Consider the following 24,899-nt stretch of genomic DNA (forward strand, 5'->3'; position numbering starts at 1 on the left):
TTTTTAGTTGGATTTTGTGAGGCGGAGAATCCTCATCCCATCCTACATGATTTTTATACAATGCAGGTGCCTGGGCCACTGCCCATTTCCTTGCATATGTGTATTTTTTATGAATCGGTATGTGATTCGAGAAGGCAGGCATAATCACTTCTTCGCCACGAGGGCACTCCCTGACAAACTCTGGGGGCCAATCTTTTTCAGCTAACAGAATATCATAGCCTTTTGAGAGCTTATCCCAAAATAGACCCTTAATTTTCCTAGTCTTATCACCCTCCATACGCAATGTTATTTCGTATATTTTATGGGGCTCGCTAAGTCTGGCGTCGGCAGTTTCAACCTGAATGTATTCATTCGTGTCCACTGTCTCCAGATGACTCATCAAGATCTTGCGCGCTATACTGATTTCTGCTGCACTGTCCAACATTGTCAATGCCCACTCCCCGTTTTTCAACTGTGTCCTCAGTATTCTCGGCATGGTTGATTACTCTAATACTGGCTACCTTCTTTTTCTGAAATTGAGATTTCTTATTTTGAGCAGGTTCCTTGTCTTTGGACTTGGTGTGCTCTCCTGGGTCTGACCGTCCTCTTCTTTCCGAATTCTGTGGAAAAGATCGAGAGGGACGTGTATCAATACTTTGATATCTATCAGGTTTTTTTATATTATCCCTATTTCTAAGGTTATATCTTTTCTCAGAGGGCTCCCGTTGGGGAGACTGGCGTTCTCGAGTCGGAGTTCTCTCCCTCCGTCGAGGAGACCTTCCTCTGGACTGGAAAACTTTTTCCTTGGGAGTGGATTGTTTATTTCCATCCCAGCTCTTTTTAGGAGTATTTAAATTATTTTTAATAAATAATTTTTCAGGATTTTCGAGCAGTTGGGGCTTTACTGGTTTTCCACCCAAGCTGTCTCTACCTAATTCTTCATAGCATTTTTCTATGATTTTGGCAAGCTCAACAGGATCTTTTATATCTGTTTCCCTCAACTTCTGGCGAATCGCCACAGATGCTGCTTCTCCCTTTACATTGGCTAATAATATAGCCGTGACCTGCTTGAAGTCTTTCAGTAATTTCATACCTAGATTTAAAGCTGGTTCTGGACCGAATTCATTTTGAATCTGTTTTAGCACGTCTGGTATTACCGCCATAGACGGAACACCGTGTGTTTTTGTGTAAATGGAAGCAAAGACTGTACCCCAAGTGTCGCAGTCCTCCACGTGTGGTGCGATTCCCATAGGAAGGCAGATGGTCAAGATTCTGTGTTTCTCAATAGGGGTAGTATCAGGAAATACTGCCTCTATTTGAGTGATTTTCTGGGCTAACCAGAAAGGAATTTGTTCCCGTTTTACGGGTGTTTTACCAAGACATGACTGTATGTTCTGTGGTGTAATTTTATTTGTGTTCCCCTGATGAGGGATCAGCTGGTGTGAATTAACAGCTGGCTGGACTGTTGCAGTCCGTATTACATATTGGACTAATTGCCTATGTATTTTTATTAATGTGTTTAGCTGTACTAACAGCTCTTCTCTAGACATTTTTATAATGTCAGGATGTGGTGTGTAGCTGGCTAGAACCGGCCACGTGGCTCCTGGTCTACCTAGTGGACCGAGCCTGGTAATGTGATCATTGTGTTTTAGGGCGCCATTAAACCAGAGCAGGTGCTCTTGAAATTTAAGTGGAATTTCAATCTCCTCGAAAGGAGCGTACTCTCCCGGAGGTTCCTCTATTTTGTAATAGTGAAACTCTTGTGTTATAGCGTTTACCGCTGGAAAGTTTATCCATGAATAGAATACCTCTGTCTGCCGATACTCGTGAGCCTCTATCACGAAAATTACTGTACCACCTTGAGGTGTCAGTCCGTTTTCTATAAGTTTTAAAGTTATAGATCTTCTTAACTGGACCGGGATGATAATAGCATCCGGGTCTGACTGTAGGAGACTCGAGTCCTCCTCTATTAGTATGGAAGCCAACCTAGCTGCTTCTTCATTGTCTGACATTTTAAAAATGCAGTTTTTTGCAGAGTAGGTCTCCAAGGAGACAAAGATTAGATGCACAATATTTTGGAACACTGTATCCTTCAACGTTGAATAAACCAGAGCTTTACATAGGAATCTCTTCCTACTAAGGTCGGGCGGATTTTAACCTTTCACCCACTCCAGACGTCTATTGGAGTATTTACGGGAGAAAGGGGTGTGAAATATGCACGACTGAGTTACTCTACAAGTCTTACGTTAGTTTATCGCCTTACCAAACGTTGGGCGCCATGTAGTGTAGTTCCTAGTTTCCCACTAGGCCCTGCGCATTGGAATAACATAAACAGTAGTATCGACGTGGAACTGCTTATATTCCAGGCCTCCACTGACTATGCTAAACTTAATTGGGTTGTGTTACCAACTAGCTCAGAGGTCACTGGAAACTTTCTTCTCTGCATAGGAAGTGATCAGCTTCCTTGGCACAGACAAGAAGGGATTCAGCTTTCCAACAACCGTGCAACATGACAACTTTGCTCCTCAGATCAAGAGTCGATCTCTAGGGTCGTGTGAAACAATAGACATAGATTTCACTCAGTCAGTCTAGTGCAGTTTACTTTCACAGTATGTAGAGAATAGAGAGACGGGCGTGTATCAATAAAGGTTAACATTTATTGAACAGTCTTTCTTCTCGTACAAGAGAAATGTATTGCCACAATTGCAATAACTGTTATTATAAAAAGTACGTACAGTAAGATAAGAATAGCGAAATAGAACTGTAAAAGCATTGATATGGTTTCTTAGCCATACAATGGTTTAAAAGTAATAAAACATATATACAGTCATATATACATTAGGCTAACATACTCAACTGGTGCTTCTAACTACGCCTACCCCAGTGTGCCTGACCTAAGCCTAACACGTGAGAAGGGGGAGTAAGTAAGTAGCTTAAGTTAAGTTGGTTTTGCCAAGGTTTGTTTCAAGAATTCTCGTCTAAGGGTTTAGTCAACACCATACCTCTGAATAGAATGATGGAGGATTGGTATCTCCTTCAGGGGTCTCTCTCGATATCCCAGTCACCTGCGAGGGTAAACTGGAAGCGCCGGGACTGGATTTCTCTGCACGAGAAAGGCAGCGGCTTCTCTCAGCGCGTCGAGGAAGGAGGGGTGACAGCGTCTGCGGGCAGCTGGGCTGGATGTCTTCGCAGAGGACGGCTGCACGGCTCCTCAAGCGTACTGCACCATAGGTCGCGCTGTAGCGGCGATAATGGTAATCAGCAGCTTCACCACCACAGGATAGCAGGCTGCAGCGACAGAGTGCTAGTTTTTACCAACACGGGGTCATGCAGGCAGCTGGCATCAGCAACATGTTCGCTCATTGCTTAAGGCAACGTTGGTAATATTTATACCTGACAGGTGCCGGGTTTGACGCAAGTTTGCTGGACATAAGACGTCAATTAAAGATGTCACTAGGAAGTGATAGTTATCAGTTGCTCATTAGAGTTCCATTACTAATCAAAACATAGCAAGCGGGGATTTCCAGGTTTGCTAAGTTTTTATCTTGTTGAAGAACTCGGAGTGTTATCTAGGAATATCAGATAGTGACTGCTGCTCTGTCATTGCACTAATTGGTCGCAAAGGAAGTAGCAGAGAGTCATGCTGGAATGTGGCTCTGTGGCTCTGCTCGTGTGAGGCCAGAGATGACTTTTCAGAAAATCGCACTTGAACGGTTATGCCAATATAGGGAATAAATGGATTTATAGCCGAATAGGGGCATAAGGTCACAGTATCGATCAGGAACCTAGATAAGCACATGACAGTTTCCCTCTACACTGTAGTCCCTTTAAGGTTTGAGATCATTTAAAATAGGAGTACATCCCACTTAGTGGATACTCACAAGGTGTAAGAGCAAACTGCCCAAAATCATCTATGGTATGAGATGCCCAGTTAATTGTAACTGCATTTATATAGCGCTTACTACCCCTGACTAGGTGTTGAAGCGCTTTTCCGGCGAGTAGTGCGCTACTCCAGATCCCAAAAAAGGAGTAGGAGAAAAAAAATGTTTTAGTAGGGTCAGAGAAAGTGCCTGAACAAGAAGATAGAACGTGAGGAGCTAGCCCTGGACATGATTACACTAGAAAAAGGGATCAAAGTCTATATGTGTTGTGAGAGTGCGTGTTATTTTGAAAACCACTCTTTTTGCCACACATTTCTCTGCATTTTCTTGCCAATCTCCTTCGGCCTCTCAAAATCCTGGTTATTTTATGCAACACCCCTGAGTGCCCGAAAAATCTGTTTATTATTCGCTGCCTGTTCACTCCTAGACATCCATGCATGACCGCCTCCAACCTCTTGCTGTCTCCCCTGCAGTGTTCACTCCCTGCCTGCTCTCCTGTGCCTGGGGAAGCTCTAGCTTGTATTCTGTGAGGTATCTGCCTCTCCCCCTCAGTCTGGTAAACCCATCAGGATGGGCTTGCATTGCCTGCGGTTCACACAGATTTGGTTGGGTTCCATTAGGTGGCTGTGAGCCTGTATTCCTCGACTAAACACATGTACGCGCATGCACTCACCTACAACATAAAAACTTGACCCACATTCACAATCACTCACACACATTTCATTCAGATTGTTGGTTTGCACATTTACCTCATGTTTTATCGCCTGAAACCTGGACTTCAGCTGCCCCTTCTAGACCAATGTTAGATACCCCCTGTCCACAATAAGCCCTCAAAAAAAGTAAGAAGCATACACACAATGAAAGGCACACAAACATGAGACATTGGGCCAGATGTATCAAGGCTTTTGCGACTCGCAAAGGCCGAAATTCGCGGAATTTCGGCCTTTGCGACTCGCAAACGGCCTTTTAGCATGATTTGGAATGTATGAAAAAATCGCAATTTAAGGAATCGCAAAAAATTGCGATTCCTTATTTTGCCATAGCATTTAAGGAATCGCAATTTTTGCGATTCCTTAAATGCTATGTATGTAGCAATTTCAATTTGCGAATTTGGGTTAAGAAATCGCAAATTACCACCAACTTGTAGTTGGTGGTAATTTGCGATTTCTTTTAAAAATGCCCTATTTGGCATTTGTAAGGGTGGCATGTGACGCACATACGTGCCCATAGGGCATGTATGTGCGCCACAAGCACACACATGTAAATTTCAGGGGTGCAGCAGGGTGTCTTTGAGACACCCTTGCACCCTTGAAATAATTCTCAAATTGCGATTAGCAAATTGCGAATTCGCAATTTGAGAATTATTGCACTATCATTCCTATGGGCCTCCTGGCCCATAGGAATGCATTGGAAATTATTCCTTATTTGCGAATTCACAAAATGCAAATTCGCAAATAAAGAATATTAAGGAATCGCTAAAAAATAGCGATTTTGTACATACATTCCATTTTGCAAATTCTAAATAGCAATACGCAAAAAATCGCTATTTACAATTCGCAAATCGGAATCTTGATACATCTGCCCCAAGGTTACAATAGAGAGATAAGCTGAATACATTCAACCACTGATTTTACAGTCCCGGGAATATAATGCCGCAGTTTTGTCGGTACCCGGACATCATAATATCAAATGCTTGCCCTTAGAGTACTCGCCGCCCCAACGAGGTCTGTTGGTGGTTGGTGCTATTTCCAGACCTTTTGTTAAATAAAAGAATACACCCCACAACTGTAGACTCAGCATGTCCTCCGAAGCTCATGGCAGCCCAATGACTCCTTCTCAAAGTAATATGGGAAAAGTGTAGCGCGCATTTCACTTTAACCAGATTAATCCTAAGGCCCGAGACAACTGGAACAAACTTTTAGACACCCCCCCTGACAGATGACGACTGGGCATCATGTTGTGCACTTATTACACTGCTCACACCTAATGGTAATCTCCGTATTATTCATTACAAGTATATTCATCAAGCCTACCACACTCCAGACAAATAACATAAATATGGGCTACGGGACAATGCGCGATGTAAGAGATGCGGAGCTGATCAGGCAGACTTTGCACACCCAGCGTGGAATTGTGATAAGATAAAAAAGTACTTGGAAATAGTGACTCGTCATTTGGGTATATTGATCTTGTGTACACCACAATTATGTTTATTAGGATTGCATATACCTGTGAAATCGATGAAAAAGAAATTAACTGCCATACTGTTGCTCTTGGCAAAACGCGGGGTGGCGATGCATTGGGACAGTAAGCAAACCCCCACCCTGGCAAACTGGATACAAGGCGCTGTATACTACAGAGACAATTTTGTATTATATGCGGAGGAACTGCCAACTGCGTCGAAACCATCAGATATTCGGGAACCACTTACAGCAAACCTGCATGACCACCCTGACTTACTCCAAGCGAGCCGTTGATTTAACTCTTGCTTTGTAAATATGATGTAATAGCGCTGAAGAACGCTCAATCGTGTGTTAGTGGGAAATGTGATTGGTAGATCTTTGTATTGCATTGTCCCGGCAGGGACTGTCCTGGATGCGACAACTGTTATGTACGTTTATCAGAGAACTCAATTAAAAAAAACAGATTAATCCTATGTTTTGGCTGATAATGTGAAATTTGCCATATGGACACAGGTGGCTTGATTCGCCGGCATGAATGGACGTCGGCAGTTCAAAGCCTCGGAAAAAGAGCTGGAAAACCACTGTTTATAGTGGTTTTCCAGCTCGCTTTCCCTTCCACCGTATGATATCAGCTCCTCGCCAGGAGACCGTCTGATGGGGGGCGATATTGTGTCACACGGTGGCATTGTGTGAGTTGGCAGGTATGCATTGAATCGGGGCATGAGTCGGGGGTACACGCGGTTGGACGGCGTCCTCTCACTTTTTTCACAGGGTGAACGCCGTCCACCCTGCCATGAAGTTGGGCCCCACTGAAAAAGATGCTGAACTCGTCCGGGTGTAATTTCCAAACACCGGGACACTTTCAGCAGCGGCTGCACGTTGTTGTCTGCTTTCGATCTGCAACAACGCGCAGGCGGGGAAGGGATGGGGCTGTCTTTTTTCTGACTCCTGCTGGGCCCATAACAAAGGCCGAATTTGAGGGGTCATCAGGCCTCCTTTTGTTTGAGTCTCCTGCTGGCAGCAGTCAGGAGCCTCACACATAGAAGCAAATGCAGCAGAGGGGAAACAAAGGCTCAATCCTTGGTAGCACTTCACACATACTTGGGAGGCAGCTTTTCACTGTATTCAGGCTCTGTTTAGGAGATTTGCATGCACAGTAAGAAGTCAGAAGTGTTGATCTTTCCCAGTATTTGCACAAAATAAATAGCATTTATAAAGCGCATGCTACCCCTGAGGAGGCGTTGTAACAATTTAAATATCACTATTTTTTCTTTTCAAGCACTATGGATAGAGGAAGCTTTACGCTGACAAAAGGGAACATTGGTTTATGTGAAGCTTACAAAAGTGTGAATCTTCTGCCTAAATCAGGAGGGTTTGCAAGTATACTCGAAATCTGCTCAAATGTACTCATGATAGACCTGCAAAACCTATATGTGTGGGCTTAAGAGCTGATGTCATTTCTTGTGATGTCACTTCCTGTGATGTCACGCGCTGTGATGTCACGCGCTACGATGCTTCTTGCATACTGATTAATTAGGTTAGTCCCCCCACTTCTTTTTTTAGGACTTGTGCCCAGCATTGAATACAATACAGTTACCTCCTTTACTAATAAACACATCACACTCCTTCACCAGCACGAGACCTCCCGCCCCGCACAATATCTCACAACACAATACACAGGGCTTTAAATGGGCCGGGTCTCACCTGTGCTAAGCAGCAGCACTTTTTAGGTCTCGCATGCGCTGCATAGGAGGGCCTTTAGCCGTCGCTCTGCTCTTTTTTGATGCACATACTCGTGCTTGTGGAGGCATCCACCTTGCAGGAGCAAGCAGCGGCGCGCATGCTAATTGGCTGTTGCTCGCTCCAGCAAGGCGGATGTCACCACATGCACGAGTGTGCTTGAAAACAGCTGCTGTTACTCCACCTCTCTCTCACAACCCACTCCTTTCTTTGATGCTTTTTTTAAAACTTTGAGCATGAGGCGCACGCTTGTTTGCTTTTGGTGTAATCTGTCATTAATGTATGTTAAATTCATAATTGGATTGTATCCTCTTAAATGCAAAATTGAGCATTTCACCAATAATGTTACATTACACTAAGACTGTTGATTCCTCTTGAATTCGATCACCGCAAATCAAGCATTTCAGAATATAGGTTCGTCCACCCTCAGCGCGATCCTCCTGTAAGGGCCAATCGGCATTCTCGAATTACCATGATTATTTTTTAAGGGAATGTCGCTTTCTAACCATAAGCGGCACATTATTTGGGTCATATTTTTATGTCCGAGTTTTGTTGTGACTCAGTAACTCTTCAGTATCAGCGATACTGACCCGTGCCCTCTCCGGTATCAGTTTACACAGACAATAGCATTTAGCTGCTGTCACGGGCCGCGCACACTTTCAGCGTGGAAACCGTGACGTAAACCAATCATGGTATTTCTACAGAGGGAAGACAGCTTCATTCAAGACAGCAGCTGACCACTGTTACATCAAGCAAAACTATTCAGGTAAGCGGGTTCCCTGGCACTTACATTCTACCATCGTAGAGTGTTTCATTCCCAATGCGCACTTGCGATGCCGGCATTCATTTTTTAAAATAAAATTGTAATAGAACTTCATGGCGCCTCTGTTATTAATTCCAAAAGCACAGATTGCTTTCTCCCTCATGGCGCTTCTAATCTAAAACTTCCAACATGGAATAGTTCTCAAGCCCCGTGGTGCCTTAAATTAAATAAACGTATCGATTTTTGATACATTTTTCCACAGCACAGTGTGGCCCAATACCCCGGTACTTCAGCAATTATTGGCGCTTTAATTCACCAGCAAAGTTTGTTTTTACAAACAAAGAGTGCTTCCACTCTTCTGCGCCCTTGAAGTGCTTCACAAATGTAACCTCTGGGAGCATCTCACAATTTATTTCTACAGAGTGGGTGTTAATCTCATTGCGCTGCCCCACAGAACATTTGCACACCCATGCGCTCCTGAAATCGGGGGCACTTACATATACAGAGTGCTTCAAAATCGCTAAGTGCATCCCACAGTATTAATTTCTGAAGACAGAATGGTGTCAATTTTAATTGCACTTTCCACAGGACTGTTGCCTGGCCCCCTAGAAGGCCTGCATGTATTCTGTGTCCTGCACGGTCTGGAAATAAATATCACATTGTGTTAGGTATGCGTTGTGAGAAAGTGGCTCTATATATACTGGACCAGAATGAGGTACAATGTGTATAGAGTCCACAAACCCCTGAGGTATAACAGAGGTTAAAGCCAGGTGTGACCTTACTCTCTAAAGTGGTAGCTTGGTCGAGCAGTAAGGCAGTACCAGAGGACAGTGTAAAGCATTTGTTGTACACCCTCAGTCAGCAAAAGGTTTCACACACTCAAGGACTGAACTCCAAGCCAATTGTTTTTATATCAATGATATAGTTGTTTTATTTCTAGAACCAACAGGCATCAAAGTATACTGTTCTCAATATGAGAGGTCTCAGGTGAGTACTTTGCAGAAAGCAATAAACTTTGTTAACACAATAGGTACAGGGGTTGCAGTATGCAACACAATTCTACACACAATTTAGCATTGAGCTCAATGGATTTTCTTGTATAAACACAGTTGATTACTTTGTAGATTACTTTGGTAATCCCAGGACTGGCTCCTAGATTCAGTTCTGGGGTCTAAGCTGAAAACAGTTTATCAAAAACGTTTTAGGTATTGTAGTGATTTTTCAGGAATAAAAAGCTATTTTAAAAGTTCACATTTAGAAACTTTTCAACAGAAATCTGGCAATGTTATCCAATGGGAGAAAATTCAGGTTGTAGGTAAAGTACGATCTTGTTTCTTTTGTAATCCAGTACAGGGCTCCTGGGGCCAGCACTGGGGTCTCAGCTTCAGACAGGTAAGTAATTACGTTTCAGTATTTCCTATGATTTTTAAAGAATATTTCTAGTTTTCAGAAGTAGAAAGAAGAAATTTAATAGAAAAGCAGACAATGGATTCCTATGGAGAAAATACAAGTTACTAGTAAACCCGCTAGGGATTACTTTTGCGGTTCAGTACTGGGCTACAACGTACAGTACTGGCTCCTCTTCTGAGCACAGGTGAGTATTTCGGAATTCAGATGATTTTATATGAATATTTTAAGTTTTCAAAAGTAGGCACTTTTCGAGTCAAAACAAGTCAATGTTATTCAATGGCAGGTAAGTGAGTTACCGGTTTCCTGGTGAGTACTCGACTGCTGAAGTTGTGGTTCTGGGCATGGACTCAGGAGTCCCCCAGGGTCAGGTAGGTACAGTTGGTTCACCCTCAGCGGCGCAGGGGCGGCCGGGGGCAGAGGTAGTTTTGCCCCTGGATTATCCAACGGGGGTCAGGGTGCCTTCGGTTGGTGGCTGCTGGCTTGCAGGCCACGCGGCTGTGGGAGCTGGGCTCCTGGTCAGGTTTCAGGTTTCAAGTCTTTATTTCGATTTTTAACAAATCATAAAAGACATTAAAATACAGAAGAAATTTGACTAAATCAATAAATTTAAGCAAAAACAGAAAAGAAAAACTGTACAGAAAATAGGAACATAAAAACAAACACGCAAAAAGGCATTTAAAACAAATTGGTAAAAGAGAATTAAATATCAAGTAATGGAAAACCTGAATAATTTATGAAGCAATAAAATATATTAGAAAGAAACGTTACTGTTCGTGTTCATTATCAATGGGCCCTTTCTTGACCAGTTTACAAGTAGTGCAGATGGAAAAAGCTAATTATAATCACATCTCGTTAAACTGATACATAATCAAACAGGTTTTGACAGATTGCGAGCCATATTTAGTTAGCCTGGGAACCATAGCATGTTTTATTTCTTATTTTTCAACCTTAGGAGCCAAGCCCAACCCAGATATTTTGCCAGGCTTACGACAAAAAGTTCTGAGGTATTGGTCCTAAGCACCCAAATTGCTTCCATAGATGTTTTGAATGGTAATTTTTGAAAAAGCGGTTTTAGCCATTTTTTCCGAGGTGCAGCATATCTAGGGCAAGCGAAAAGAAAATGTCCTTCAGATTCAATATGACCTGGACAACATGTACAGTGGGGCGATGACCCTGTGGACCATTTGTTTGAGAATGGGTTCAAAAGCAAAGTACCCACTCTAAACTGATGGTACAGTTTTTTATCTAACGGTCTGGTTATTATATCCCAGTAGGGCTCTCGCGATAGGTCCAGTTTAAATGTTAGGAACCTGCCTGAGAGGCTGTTGTTTTTAGAAAGTAGGACTCTTTTTAGGCGAGTAGTGGCCCAATACAGGGATTTAAACTCATCTTTAGAGGGAAAGGCATTGGATTGGGGGGATAACCAAAGATGTTCTAGGCCCATATCAGTAAGGATAGTTCGAACAGCAGAAAGCCATGGGATTTTCCCCGAGCCAGTGATGGACCTAACTTCGGCCAGTTCACTTGCGAATAGCGATAGATCTGGGGACGTCCAAATACGTCTCCATAGGGCCACCAGCCTAAATCTAGCCATCTCGTTGATCGGAGGGGAACCAAGGTCTAGGCAGAGGGGGATCAAAGGGGTCGACTGAGGTAGCCCTGCCAAGTTGCGAGGAAGTTTTAAACAAATTTAGCAAGTCCATATGGCCCCAAAGATCCGCGCCATATAAAATGGCAGTAGAGATTTTAACATCATAGATCTTAAGTGCCGGTAGGACCCGCTTTGTGGTTGATTCCTTTTGTTCTTTAATGAGGCAACCAGTCAGCCTTGCCAGTTTAAGATGTTGAATGTTAACCTGATCCTTCCATCTCAAACGGCTATCAAGGGTAACCCCTAAGTAGGTCATGGTATCGACCTGCTCGAGGTTCACCCCATTCAACCTCACGGAGCTCCGAACTGGATGATTTTTAGTAAAAACCATGAACTTAGTTTTCCCCACATTTACCACCAAGTTGTTGATGGCACAGTACTCCTCAAAGCGATCCAGGGCCCGTTGGAGTCCGCTACGTGTTTTTGAGAGGATTAAAGTGTCATCCGCGAAGATGAGAAGTGGAAATCTCATCCCCGCCAACATCGGGGCATCAGTGGGGGTGTCCATGAAGAATTTGACAACTTGATCGATAAAAAGGAGGAAGAGTGTTGGGGCCAGGACACAGCCCTGGCGGACACCTCGAGTTACGGGGAATGTCTCCGTTACCTGTCCCTGGCCACCCCACCTTACCCTCGCGTAGTTGTCCTCGTGGAGTCTAACAATGAGGTCTAGCAGTTCTAATGGGCACCCCAAGTTTTTTAACACACCCCACAATTTGTCCCTTGGCACCAGATCGAAGGCGGACTTCAGATCAATGAATGCAGCAAAGATGGTACCGCCGCAGAGCCAGACCACCTTCCAATAGATCAGGCAGAGTCTAAACACCTGATCAATGGTGCTCATTCCCGATCTGAAGCCCGCCTGCATGGGAGATAGAATACCCTCAGTTTCGATCCATCCCTGGACCCGGCCCAAGACCATACGTGCTATTATCTTTTGGATCGAATCGATCAAACTGATAGGGCGGTAATTTCCTGGGATGGACTTATCACCCTTTTTATAGATCGGGACTATTTCCGCTCCCTTCCATGATTTCGGGACTGTGGCTCCATAGGCTAGGGTGTTGGCTATCATAGTTATGTACGGGAGCCACAAGGCGGGATTCGATTTAAATAAGTCCGCCGGGATCAGATCCATGCCAGGTGCTTTCCCTTTGAGAGTCAAGGCCAGGGCCAGCTCAGCCTCAGCAATTGTAAATGTTAGTTTTTCCCCTTGAGGGGTCTTCAAAAGTGTATTGCCAAGGGAATTCATGGCTTCGGGGTCATCGGCTCTGAATTGGGCAGAGTAAAATGATACCCAATCCTCAAGGGGCACATTGTTTCCCGGAGTAGAAGAGTCCGAGTTTTTCCCCCATTTAACTAAGTCCCAAAACCTTTTTTGATTGTTAGAGGAAGATGCCTCCAGGAGGTCTGACCAGAACTTATCTTCCCACTCCCGTTTGGCTTCTCTAAGAGTTTTTCTGTAATTGAGCCTTGCGGTCTTCACTGCGGCCATATCCCGTATTTTAATGGCCGAGATGAGAACTGTATGTGCCTCCCTACATTTCCTATTGTACCATTTCTGGGGCAAGGGATTTGTTTTAGTAGGAGCATTTCGGCACGGGAGGGAGAGCAAAGATTTCAACTGATCAAAACATTTAATATGTAATCCCATCACATTTTTACCCAAACTTGAATCAGCCCCCAACAAGTCAATTTGCGACATTTCATTAAGCGCATTTTTTGCCACAGTATTAATATTGTCCCATAGACACTTATCCTCTATAACCCGGGACCATTTCAATCTCCTCCTATCGTTAGTGAGTAGGGCATCCCCAGTGCAGGAGGCGGTGGGCTCCTCTTGTCTCTTTAGGCCTGGAATCTCTAATGACAATGACAGCGGGTTGTGGTCGCTTTCCGGGAGCTGTAGAACTGCCATGTCAATTAGTAACTGCCAATGCTCCATGTTCAACAGAATATAATCAATGCGGCTCTGTCTCTGCCCATTATCAAAAGTGCAATTTGCTTTTATGTCCGAAATAGTGCGGCCATTACATGCACGAAAGCCCTTTTGTAGGCAGAATGCCATCCAAGACACTGCCGCCTCTGTTGCTTTTGCCCTCTTTGCCACTTTTAAGTCGGGGATGCCCCAAACAATGTCCTCAGCCATGCTCCAGGTGTCTTCTATGTCAAACAATGGTTCTATGGTGCAATTAAGGTCACCAGCAAGAATAGTAACGTTACCGCTGTCCATTTCCGAAATGATATAGTCGATTAAGTTCAACAAGGGCGGACTTCGACCACCGGGCAGACCTCTAGCATAAATATTAAGAATGTTCATATTTTGCTGATTCCCTTTGCTTAGTTTGATTTGGAGGAGGTCCGGATGTTCAGCAGGGAGTTCGGTTGGATGGAACCCCAGAGACTGTTTCACCCAGATCGTCAGGCCACCTGAGGCCCGCCCCTTGCCCCCTTTAATTGCAGGTTTGAAAAAATTAATAAAACCCAACTTGTAGACAGGCTCGGTTGCCCAGGTTTCCTGCAGCAGAATAATGTCATAGTTGTCCACAAAGTTCGACCAATCAGTAGAGGCAAGGCGGGCCTTAATACCCGCTATATTCCAGGACAACATTTTTAAAGTTTTCAAATTATCATTCGTGTTGACCATGGAGGGGGGTTGCAAAGGTACGGGCTGTGGGACTCCCTTTGAACGCCCTTTCTCATCTTTAACCTCTATATGCCTAACATGGTCTATTGGAACTATGGTATTATCCTTGATCGGGATCTCTTGAACAACTATGTTGGGAACTAATTTAGGTAGCAAAGGAGCAGGACCTCCAACCTCATCCACTAGATTACTGGGTTGATATGGACTCACCATACTATACTCAATGGGCTCTTGGGCTACTGATTTAACAGGGGAAGGCTCACTATTGAGTCAATCGATAGCCTCAAGGCCAGAGAGGGGACCAAAATGATTAAAGAGAAAGGGACGCTGGCAGTCGAGGGGGGTCAATGCCAAGGGGTGTCTTGCTGCTGGGACCTGGCGAAATGGGGGGTAAGAATGGGGGGGTATTTGCCTATGTGGGTAAAAATACGATAAGGCTAACGTTTGTACATCCCCCTGTCTTGCAAACCTCGGTTCTCGTCTGATGGCATTTACCACCCACATATCTTTGAACGAGATTAGGATACAATCTCCCTCCAAGTCTTTGGCCCGTGTCCCACCCATTCTACTCTCCTCACGAATAATATCTCCGTGGGAGTGGAGGGGGGTAACGGGCGATTTTTATTTAGCCAAAAGATGACTTTGTTACGAAGGTCCCCATAAGACTCCCTGGTACCTGGTTTTAGCGGTGCTACACCTGTCAGGACAATCGTGTGTTGAGCTGATTCAGGTGGTAGATCAACACGAGGGGAAGTTGCCTTTTGCGTCCTCCCTCCCTGTAGTTAGTGGAGGCAGTACGCTGGTCTCTTTGCGTGGTAGGGGGGGCAAGATTTGAGGGAGGTTGTGGGGGAGGTCCCATAGATTGACGCCCACCAGTATTTTGTTTGGCCAGAATTTTTGAGTGCGGCTTAGGTGTCTGGGCGTGGGTGCTAGTGCCTGGTTTAGAAGATGTTGTATTAGATGTGTTAGATTTTTCTCCCCCTTTAAGCGTGGTAATGTTCGGCCCTGGTGCTTTATTAGAAGATGGTTTACCCCTTGCCATATTATTGTTACCAGGGGGCTTATTCGTTGTTGGTGTTTTGCTGGGATCCGTGTGGTTTGTGCCAAGTAATGTTTGTAGCATTGCATGGTTTGAATTAATCAAAGCCTCCATGCTATCTATTTTTGAGGTCATGAGCCTTGTCCGCTCCAGGACAGGCAGAAGTAAGGTTTTAAACATGGCCTCCATTTTAGCTAACAAAACTTCGTCACTATTAAGGCACATGGGGCAAGTACTTGAGGAGCCCAAGGCCGAAAGGGAAGGGCATAGCATGTTGGTAAATACAGAGGGGATTAGAGGATCACGGAGGAGCTCAGACTCCTGTCTTGCATCATCTTGAGCTTCATTGACTTTGGGAATTTTTAAATCTCTCTCCCCCGACAGTCTAGAGTCCAACTTTCTCTTTTTAGTGTTGGGACCAGGGTTGGGTACAAGATGGTTGGGGTTTTCAGCGGAATTAGAATTACTAGAGTGGTTAATGGGGAGATGTCCCGAAAGCTGACTTGAATCAGGCCCCCCACTAGTCAATAAGTCATTCTCATCATCGTCGTCATCCCCCTGGCTGCATTGGGATGCTTCTATGCTGTGTCTTTCTACCTTCAAAATATCTGCTAATGGGCTCGCCCCTATGTTTTCTAAATGGACGATTGCGTCTGTAGAAGTAGTATGGACGCAGTTGAAGGCAGCATGTGGGGCAGTGGGCACAGGGGAGGTCGAATTAGCCAAGGCCCCCAATGATGACCGCTTACCACTGATGAGATCTATTGAAAGTCTCTTCTCTACCATTGCAATTTCCTTCTCCAGGATTCCAGTAGCCCGTGTTATAAAGGCGTCAAGGGGACCGGAAACAACTCCCTTGGAGGTGTGGATCTGCACAGATCGTTCTTTGCCTGACCGTAACGTCATTGCAGGGGGTAATAGCTTGCTTAATCTCCACAACGGCCCCTCGCGGCGGGATGCCTGGCTTTCACCTTGTGGATACCCTGCCGGGGTTATACCAGGACGGGTTCCCTAAGCAAGCGCTTAGATGCCTGCGATGTGGGTAATTTGCCTATATAAATACATTTACATTTACAGTCGACAAGATTTATACAAAAAGGCAGGCTGTGTTGACAACACCAAAGAACAGAAGATGTTAGTGCGGAAGCCGCCGCCTACCTTGTGGCCTTCCACTCGACCAGGGGGGGTGGGCCTAGGCCGGACTCTGCCGTACTCGAACGGCCTCAAACGGCCCGCTCTTTGCCCGGTCTTCGCCCCGGTCGCTCCCGCGCGCTCCCGCGCAGCTGGTACTCCGCCCACTATAATAGAGGATGGCAGGGGGCGTTGCCGGCGGGGAGAGCGGCCACAGGTGTTGCACGCAGGGACTCCTGGTCACTGGAGTCCCTGCTAGGCAGCTCGCAGCCCCGCCGGTGTCCAGAAAATGCAGATAAGCAAAGGGCTCCCCCTCAAAGCCCCATGAGGAGTCAATCCACGCAGCGGGACCCGCGCAGCGGGTCCGGCAAGTCGTTGGCGGTCACAGACAGAGTTCCAAGGTAGCTGAAGCACGCTGGTGAGTTCACAGGTTCCCGCAGACCAAGGGAAACGCTGGTCTTTAATTTCCGCTTGACAGGGGGCGTTGCCGGCGGGGAGAGCGGCCACAGGTGTTGCACGCAGGGACTCCTGGTCACTGGAGTCCCTGCTAGGCAGCTCGCAGCCCCGCCGGTGTCCAGAAAATGCAGATGAGCAAAGGGCTCCCCCTCAAAGCCCCACGAGGAGTCAATCCACGCAGCGGGACCCGCGCAGCGGGTCCGGCAAGTCGTTGGCGCTCACAGGCAGAGTTCCAAGGTAGCTGAAGCACGCTGGTGAGTTCACAGGTTCCCGCAGACCAAGGGAAACGCTGGTCTTTAATTTCCGCTTGACAGGGGGCGTTGCCGGTGGGGAGAGCGGCCACAGGTGTTGCACGCAGGGACTCCTGGTCACTGGAGTCCCTGCTAGGCAGCTCGCAGCCCCGCCGGTGTCCAGAAAATGCAGATAAGCAAAGGGCTCCCCCTCAAAGCCCCACGAGGAGTCAATCCACGCAGCGGGACCCGCGCAGCGGGTCCGGCAAGTTGGCACAGGTGTTGCACGCAGGGACTCCTGGTCACTGGAGTCCCTGCTAGGCAGCTCGCAGCCCCGCCGGTGTCCACAAAATGCAGATAAGCAAAGGGCTCCCCCTCAAAGCCCCACGAGGAGTCAATCCACGCAGCGGGTCCGGCAAGTCGTTGGCGCTCACAGGCAGAGTTCCAAGGTAGCTGAAGCACGCTGGTGAGTTCACAGGGCTCCTTGCCCAGGGCAAAGGGGGAAGCAGGATAGGACAAAGGTGGCACAGCCAGCGGTACTCGGGCGGCTAGGTGCAGGGTGCTTTTGAGCCGTCGGGCGCTCAATGTTATCCAATGGAAAAGGTAACAAGCATTTGCAATGCAATAGGTCTCGTAGTATTTAAGTTAGAGTTTTTGGTTTTGCTTGACATAGTTTTTTTATACTGTATTTTGTAATGATTTTTCTGCATTTATTTACATTAAACTTTTTAGTGATATTCTCTGTATGTATGCGGCGGCCGGGGGCGCTTCTGTGTATGCGGCGCGGTGGAGGGGGGAGGTGGGGGGGGGGGGGAGTGTCTCTGTATGCATGCGTGTGTGTAGGTGTGCTCCTGCGTGTGCGCGGCGGGGGGGGGGGTGCGCGCGTGTGTCTGTGTGTGGGGCTCTTCCTGCCTGCGTGTGCATGTGTGTGTCTGTGGCAGGGGACGTGCACGGCGCCGGGCTGGCCGTGCGCGCTCACGAGGTAGAATCTCCGGCAGGAGACGCTCGTGACAGTCTCCTGTCTACATTCCCCTGAAAGTGATTACATTAGTTGTCTCACTAGACACAAAAGCTTCGCTTTTGCGTACGTCTAGCGAGACCTAAAAAGGTCTTAAGTACGAACTGGTCCTCCCTCGGAGGGTCACCCAATGATGAAACTTCAGCCCTCTGCCAAACGTGAATCTACTGCTCTGCACTCCCAAATATGACTCTACTCCTGTGTGCAGGTTATGTTCTCAGTATTTATATAGCACAATAATATGGCACTATAATGGCCTCTTCACACGTTTAACTATCCAGAAGGTTTCCACTTGGGAGAATGTTTCCTGTCCGTCTGTTTCCAAGATGTGTTCCTGCTATTGGGATCTGGTTGTATTCTCGATTAGGCAGTTATTAAATTTTCATTGAAGTGTGTATTTGCCTATTAAGGACTGAGAAATAAAAAGTGATGGATGGAATGCTTGAAATAATCTCAGCTACTGGCAAATACTAAGGAGCCTCTGCCAGATAATTTTTTTGCCCACATCAGATTAGACCTAGATATATGCAAATCAGCCCTGGTGCTGCTCCAATGGGAACAACCCAGTCTAAACTGCCAAGCCAGGCCCTGTCTGAACCGGAAAAGCAACCCAAGACCAGTTTCAGCCTAACTGGGCCATTGGGTGTAGCTTGGTTCCAGTAATACGATATGCAGGACCCACATCTGGGCATACCTGTTGCGTTTAGAAGTCGCACTGAGGAATACAAAACAGTGATGGGTAGAATGCATGAAATAATCTCAGCCACTGATAATTATTGGAAGCTACATGCTAGTCCATCTTTTTTAGGCCTGCCGTGTATACGGGGGACGTTTTTCGATGTACAAGTTCTGTTGAATGTGTACCGTTAGATAATACGGAGTCTGAGCATCATAAAATGCTGTTACAAGCAAAAAGGCCATTGCCTCTGTTGCTATTTTTTTTATACTATGGATTAGCTGTTCGGGATATACTTAGCATAAAACTAGCCCGAATGGCAGGAGAGTTGACGGAATGCTTACACAAAGAGTTCTAATGACAATAAGTCCAGTAATTTAACCGATAACCTAAACAGAAACAAAATTTTTTTTGAAAAGCAGGATTGTGGACAATCAGGTAAATTACACCAAATGAGCAAAGAGAACAACAAAAGCACTTAAAATGGCATTGAAAGTAGGCCACATGAGGAAAACAAAAGCAACACTTTCCAAATCCAGATTGCACCTACTTCTCCTTACCGAAAGAGGCTAGTTTGAGCAGGAGCTCATGCCATAAGCCCCTCTCAAGTTCCTCAAGGCAGGCAAGCACTCGTTCGGTCATTGCTAAAACTCTGGACACACTGGTACCCAATAAAAGAGTGCAAGACATAAAAAGCTTGATGGGTTGTTGCCCGGCAAAAGACAAATGATCAGACCTACCTCATACCACCTTTATGTACTCGCCACTCCATGAAAGCCCAAAACTTTATTTTAGATCCCAGTGACGCCTTGTGGATTCCTTTTTCTTTACCCATCCTCCTAATAATTCCAACGGACACTTTGATTTCATTTTTAGTCTGGAACGTCTTAGCTGGGCAAATGACTGGGAGGTAGCAAAACTAAAAATACATTCTAAAATTGACGAGTATGGTGTTTCCACCCACAGACAAACACCGAACCAAGACCTTCAAATTTTTATCAGTTGCGGCGAATACCCTACAGGGACTGCAACACCTTCTTCCTGAACTCAGAAATATGCTAAAACGAGCCCAAGGAGTCCACGTCATGTGACTCGTCCTTGAGGATTAATGTATTTTACTCTGCATCGCGACTTTATGAGAGGGATTAGCTCCCACTCCCGCAGCGTTTATCGTACACTTGCATCCTTCGCTAGGTGACAACAAGCTGCACATGCATGCTTCAAATGAATGCCCTTCGGATTCCTGAGCGTTACTTAAGGTTTCTCACGCGAAATTGGCAGCAAACGTGATACCGCAACTCTGATCAATGTCACAATGGCCGGAGCTGCCTTACATTTATCCTCTTAGGTCAGACGAGCACCGCAATTACACAACAGATATACTCTTCAAACAAGAGCACCGGACAGAAGTAAAGTAGCACCACAGATTCCTGCGGTTGCGGGTTTAGTCGGTGATGGTTTTCTGGAGCAAAGACTCTAGCTGGGCACGCGCCTTTCCAATCAAGTGAAAATGAAGAGTTCTTTTCAGGCCATCATTCAGACACTGAAATTCAGTGTTACACTAACTATCCTCAATGCACAGATACATAAAGGGAAACATCTGACGACATGTAGAGCCAGATAATATAAAGTGAAATATATATGGACGGGAGCTCCAAAGTTTAAACAAGAAAAACAGAAGACGGAAAGAATCCACGGACGGAATCCACGGAGGACAGAGAAATCAGCAGCAGCATCATAAATGCCCCCGGAAGTCCGCCGCGGCCGCCCCGGAAGTCAGGCACGGTCGCCTGTGACGGGGGCGGGGCCACGTCCAGACCGGAAGAGGAGGCAGGCGGAGTCGATGCGTCTCGCGGCCCGGGGCTCCTGTGAGCGGTGTGGAGACCCGGGGCCGCGCTAGCAGGAGGTTGGGCGCCGCGTGCTGAGAGAAGAGTCCCCGACATTGCCCAGGTAAGTTTCAAAAGGCTGGGGGGGCTTGGTGCACTTGTGTGTGTGTGTGTGTGCGTGTATGCTCGTGTGTGTATGCGACGGTGACGGCGGGGGAGGGGGGGGCCTCGGTGCACGTGTGTGTGTGTGTGTGTGTGTGTGCGCGCGCGTGTGTGTGTATGTGTCAGGGGGGTGTCTCTGTATGTATGTATGTATGTATGTGCGTGCATGGGCGCTTGTGTGTGTGTGTATGCGCATGCGTGTGTGGTGCTTGCGCTTCCCAGGAGACAACGCCTGGCCACAGCGCGCGTTCCCGTTTCAAATCCACTCCAAGGATGCGCGCGGCCGAAACTGTCTCCTGGGAAGCACACTCACTAACAAAAGATCTCTAGCGGAGACACCGCGCTGACGCGCTGTGTTCGCTACGAGACCTAAAAAGGGAACAAAGGCTGCAGGCTTGGGGGCGGAGACTCTCTAGGGGCGACCAGCACGTCGAGAGGTAAGTTGGGATCTTGGAGCACAGGTAGGTACCCCAAAGGGAGGCACAGGGGGCTGTAGGGCGCCGGGTGCAGGGGTGTTTTGGGTGTCGGAAAAGCTTACCCTCAGCTGGTCGCGGTTCGGGGGGGCCCTGGTTCTGAGTCTGCAGGCGGCGTCTGGTTCGTCGAGGAGGGTCTTTAAGCACTGGACTTCAGGTCCCAGTTGCTGGGGGATGTCCTCTTGGTCTTGGATCACTCGGGCACAGGCCGGGCTCGGCGTGTGCAGAGTGGGCTGGTTCGGAGCTTCCTGGCTGGCACAAGGGGGGTTGTTGCAGCAGAGCCTCTGCTGATGGGAGTCCCAGTCTTTAAGAGGGTCAAGGCAGGCAGGTCCTCTGGGTGTTCCAAGGTTGCTGTCTGCAGGAGTCGCCAGGATTTAGGCAGGAGCAGGTTCCAGGGTCGACAGGCCGGTAGGGCTGGGGCCAAGTCAGTTGTTGTCGTCCTGTTGTTAGCAGCTGCGCTGCAGGTCTTCTTCTTCTTGATCTTCTTTCTTCTTTTGGAATCGGGATCTGCGGAAGGAAGGTTCAGGGACCCCTAAATACTGAATTTAGGGGCAATACAGGTAGGGGCAGGGACCAATAGGTCCCTGTCCTGGGGTGGGTACCCCCTAGCCTGCTCCTCTCCTGTGGGAGGGGGTCAGGAGCCTAGCTGTGATTGGGCAGGGCTCCCTATCTTCAAGATGGCCGGAGCCCGGGGTCGTGCTTCACCTCGTCTCCCCCACATGAGGGGTGGGGTTGGCACACGCTGGTAACCCCCCCTTCCTGATGTAGTTTTTCCCGCCAGAGAGGGGGTCAGAACTGGTGGGGGCCAGTTGCTGGGTACAACGAATGGTCTGGAGAAGCTCACAGAGGCGGCATGCCTTTGAAGCTTCCCCCTGCCCATCTTGGGAGGGGGGGGGGGGGAGACCGAGCACCCCGCCCAGGATGTGCATTGTTGCAGGCCCAGGAGAGCGGGAGGCTCTCCACCCAGGGGTCCAGCAACATGTCTGCTGTGTGGCAGCCTCTGCAGCCACTCAGCCCAGACGTGGATTGTAGGTTAGGTTCTCAGGGGGCATCTCTAAGATGCCCTCTGGTGCATTTTACATTAAATCCCACACTGGCATCAGTGCGGGTTTAATGTGCTGAGAAGTTTGGTACCAAACTGGTCAGTCTTCAGTGTAGCCATTACGGTGCTGTGGAGTTCGTAATGACAACCTCCCAGCACCATATACTCTTAATGGCATCACTGCACTTACAGTGCCCAGGAATGGCCCTGGGTACAGTAGGGGCACAGTGATCATGCACCTGTGCCCACACCTCTGGCATAGAGCACCCAGCTAGAGGGGTGACTGAAGTATGCCAGGGCAGTGGGGTCTGTGGGCATGGCACACAGGGATGTGTGCCATGTCGACTCGTTGTTTAGGTCTGTACTTAGACACTCAGCCTGCAAAGGCAGTGTGTAGGTGTCAGGGTACAGGGTCCCTGAGGGTGGCACAATAAGTGCTGCAGCCCTCAGGGGTCTTCTCTGGTCACCATGCCCTGGGTACCTAGGGTACCATTTACGAAGGGCTGACAGGAGGCCAAAGATGCCAATTGGGTTTTAGTTTCAATACAGCTTTGGGGAAGGAACACAGGCCCTGGGCACCTGGTTGTCAGGAGCCCAGGGCACACTCAGTCAAAGCACATCAGCAGTCAGAAAAAAGTGGGGGCATACCAATATAAGAAAGATGGCACTTTCTTACATGCATTGTACTCTCTATGCCCCAGTTCTTGTAAAGCGCTCTTTTGTTCATGTAGCTGGGTCTGTACTATCGAAATACATTCACAAAGTAAATAAAGAAATACAATGAACACCAGCAAGTGCCTGGACTTTGTAGCCACTAAAAATAGCCTTTCAATATCACCCCTTGTGTGCTTTGCAAGGTTATCTCGTGCTCAGTTCCCAGATTTATCCTCTTTTGTCAAAAATGTGCTGGCTCGAGACCTGCACAGTCTCTGCCTTCCGTGTGTACAGGTTTTTTCTATTAATCATGTTCATGACTCGCTTTTACCCTTAATTTCCGTTTGACACGCCTAGAAAAAGGGACGCTGCGCTGGGACCTTATAAGTGTTTAGCCATGCACAAGTTAATGTTGTTGCAGTAGGGATATTGTGCTGCATAACTGAATACTTATAAGGTCCCAAAGGCAAGACCTATTTGCTATGCCAATGCTTGTTTAAAGGGGGCCTCGAAACGGGTCTCTTTCGGGCTCTGTTTTGTGCCCTGGCACAGGCGGACTGCAGACACATCGATGTGCCCTGCTCACACTGCTCACTTCTCACGAATGGAAAGTTATGGCATGACGTCATGACAGGTGAGCGTTGTAGGGGAAGGGAAACCCTTTAAATAGAGTCATTTTCTCTCGGGATTCCCCTACTCTTTTTGAAACGCAGGAGCAGCAACATTGTCGTGGTGTCAACAGGGCTTTAAGTGGAAGCTTTTTCAATTTTAAATACAAGCCATAGTTGCTGCTGCTTTATCTTATGCAACTAACAACCATTGACAAAGCGAATAGTCCTGGCTTGTTGTAGGTCTGATGTTACTTGTATCATATCTGGATGCAAAGACAGAAACCGCAAAATACAAATCGGGCAGCACACTATGTTAAGCACAGGTTTTTTTTTTTAACTTATGTGTTTTTTAAGCCAAGCCCTTAATTACATCGGTCACGCCCCTTTGAGAGACCACCTTCCCCCAGTTTTTTCATCCCACTTTAAAGCCCTGTCAATACACAACACTTCTTCAAACTCCATCTCCCTGGCGGACATGATACCGCTAAGGAAAAAAACACAGAACAGGACACACTCTAAAAGAAAGACAATTCCTTGCAACGTCGTTAGCTATGTACTTACCGGCTGAAGACTGGTCTCAGGTGGAGCAGTAAAAGCAGTAAGGTGACCGACCCGAGGCCGCGCGCCGCCGGTGTGTCTCGTGCAGGCAGAGGGGGCAGCAGCAGGACAGACTTCCCCCGGGGGCTCAGGATCGACACACCTCTCCACCGAGGCGCCCTGGCTGCTATGAGCAAGTTTCTGTTCAGGCTAGTGACGTCTGATTGTGAAACCGAAACTGCATCTGTCAGTCAAGACTGCAGTCTTTACCGAGTCAAGAATCAGTTTGGAAGGGAGAAGTAGCGCTGCTGGCGGCACGAGTTTATGAAAACCCCTGCTCTTATTTTTAGGTCTGGCCTAGAGCGGTGTGGCCAGCCTCATGACATTAGACAGGCATTCCCTAAGCCAATAGGTATGGCCTTGGCCACCCTGCTTTATTAAGTATTTTATTCATTGCAAACTTATGTAATAGACATAAAAAGCAATTTAAAAAATAAAAGACCTGTTGTCTAAATATGGTATGCCTATGCTAGCAAAAAAACAAAAAACAAAAAAACAAATGGCCATTACAAAAAAAATGAAATGAAAGGAGAGATTTGCCCTCCACTCCTGGCACTGAAGTCCATTTAAGCCAAGGGAGGGGGGGGGGGGGGGGGACAGGGGGGGGGGGGGACATGGTCGGGGGTGGACAAAAGCTAGCCCCACACCCACAGGTTGGCACTGGGCATCAAAGTGGACCCCCAGAGAACTCCTTGCAGAAGACTCCTGAACTTGTGGAGATCAGATGGAT

General features: G+C 47.1%; 1 protein-coding gene across 1 annotated transcript in view; it reads right to left on the reverse strand.

Moving 5' to 3' along the window:
- Window positions 1-24,291, reverse strand: part of LOC147684091 (uncharacterized) — a 224,995-nt gene extending 200,704 nt beyond the window's left edge. The window contains exon 1 of the mRNA XM_086944452.1: window positions 24,134-24,291. The gene's annotated coding sequence lies outside the window, so the exon portion shown is untranslated. The remainder of the gene's footprint in view (window positions 1-24,133) is intronic.
- Window positions 24,292-24,899: the final 608 nt, after the last annotated feature.

Source organism: Lissotriton vulgaris, chromosome 11, assembly GCF_964263255.1.
Source record: "Lissotriton vulgaris chromosome 11, aLisVul1.2, whole genome shotgun sequence".
NCBI lineage: Eukaryota > Metazoa > Chordata > Amphibia > Caudata > Salamandridae > Lissotriton > Lissotriton vulgaris.